The sequence below is a fragment of the Alligator sinensis genome, unplaced genomic scaffold (assembly GCF_000455745.1).
Source record: "Alligator sinensis unplaced genomic scaffold, ASM45574v1 scaffold2446_1, whole genome shotgun sequence".
NCBI classification, from domain to species: Eukaryota; Metazoa; Chordata; order Crocodylia; family Alligatoridae; genus Alligator; species Alligator sinensis.
In genome coordinates, this window is record NW_005843627.1 from 43,573 (window position 1) to 45,918 (window position 2,346).

Below are 2,346 nucleotides of genomic sequence, written 5' to 3' on the forward strand. Positions count from 1 at the left end.
GGGGAAGCACATTCCTGAGCGAACCCAGAAGTGGACCAGAAGTGCTTCTGGTCCACTTCTGGGTCTGCTGCTGAACACGCTGGGGAGCCCCCTGCGCTGCTATGGGACACTTCATGCACACCAGCGTCTCAGCATTCACAAACCACCTGGTACCTTGAGGTATGTAAAAAAACATTTAAAGCTGTGTCTATGTCCGAATCGCCAAATATTTCCGAATTTCTCCGAATCGACTCAGAGGGATCGGATTCAATTTGGAGAGATTAAAGGGTCCTGTGGTTCAATTTGGATTTGGAGATTCAGCCACCAAAACAGGCCAAATCTCCACCGAATTGAATCAGGGACTGAAGCTTTGCACAGCCCTACTCTACACTATTTATATTAAAGAGCAGCTTTGGGCCCAGAACTTTTATCAGACCGGATAAAGCTCATAAGAATCTCCAAATGCAAGTTTTGATACCCAACCAAGGAATCATCTTTTAACCTTGACAAAGAAAGAGGACAAGTATCCGTTAAGTAAGCTATCACAGCTGGTTGAAAAACAGCATTTCAAGGAGCTGGAAACGAGAGAACTGAAGTTAGCAAAGATATTAAAAGTTTTTCTTTCCCCCACCCCCAAATTTTTAAAACTCCTTAATAGAAAGCTACCTGAGCATCACCATCAAAATGTTGACTTTTTACATTCTAATAAAATTCTTCTCAGAATATTTTGTTCTAGCACAGCAGAAGATGTGTTTTACTGGAGAATACATAGTGGGCGTTAGCGAAGAGCACAACTTAAAACATATGCTAGCACATTATACCCATCTCACTTGTTGGCTCATGTATGGAACTCCAATTAATTGCTACTTCTTTTATGGTCCAGAGAGTGCCAGGTCTTCAGTTTTCATATCAATAAAGCAAAAGAACACAGGGCGATTAGAGTTCTGTTTTAGTATTTTCCTGTCCTGCTTCCCTAATGAAACAAGGACGTCTCTTTTTCCCCCCTCTCCAAGGGAGCAATTAATTGAGTGCAAGGCTCAGGCAGCCAGAAGTCCTGTGCACACTGGCAGAAAAAGGACTGACTGCCGTTTAAGCTTTGTTTTACTTTCCGTGATATTAAGTCCAGCTAACAAGCAACAAGCAACATGGTTTTTGAGCTGCAAAAATATGCACCATGCCAACCAAGAGGCAATTGAGATCCGTCTCTAAAACGTGTTATCACAACATTAACTGACTGATACTAACAAGTTGACACAAATACAGTGTGAATGCAACTGCTAAGCAAGTGCAAGCACCAGGGAATTAGCATCTCTTTTATATTTATAAAATTCAATTTATTAAAAAAAAAATACATTTATACATTTCTTGGGCTTTACTGACAGCTGCCTGCTACCCTTCCTGGCCAACCCAGAGGCTTCAAATGAACCTAGTGCATCATACAGAGGATAAAGCACACATACGTTTACAAAGCATTACTTTTTCATTCACTAACACCTTTTTTGGGATGTTGTATAAAAAAATGGAGTTTCAGATTCCAAACCTGTAAGTGACTTCATGCTGGCGGCCCCAGTGTTTTCAGTGGAGATCTATGTACACCCAGGGATCAACCTGAGATGCAGCATTTGTGGGACAGAGCCTGTAATTTGTCTGAAGGGTGGTTGACTTTCATTTAATATAATTAGTGCTCACCACAGGCTCTTAAGACTTCAGATCAATCAAGTGGTATTGAACGCTGGAATGACACCACCACTATTCGCATCAGATGCCCCAAGTACAGGGTTTTTATGAGTGCCAAAATCTCAGTTCTCATTTACATGGAGGCCCCATGACATTGCTCCCATCTACTTTGGAGAGAGAAAGCTACAAAGAACATGTGACCAGCTGCTTGCTTGCTAGAAAGAACGTAGGGAAATAGTTTTCCCTAAGGACGGAATGCATATTTTCAGCATTATATCGGAGAAGGGCTTGCCTGATTCTGTTTTGAAGGAGAGCATTTTATCACGATGCTGCTCTATGACGTGGGCCATGCAAATCACACCTCCTTCAGCAACGGGGACAACCAGTGTTGCAGGAACTGAACTTACCTTTGCAATGATCTTGGTTTCCTTCATGTCCCTTCTCAAACCCCCTGCTTCTACTGCAATGCCCACTGGCTGCTATAGCAAACAGTGACAGCTGTGAAGCTGATCCACTAAATAAAAGCAAAATATAACCATGAAGATGCCGAGCTGTACTAGAGGAAGCACGGTGTCCCTCTCACCACCACCAACTCCTCTGGTGCTCTACAGCAGCCTTCCATACCTTGTCCCTCTTTGAATAAGCAGACCACAAAATTCAGTGGACACTGGCCCTTTTGTGTCACTTTCC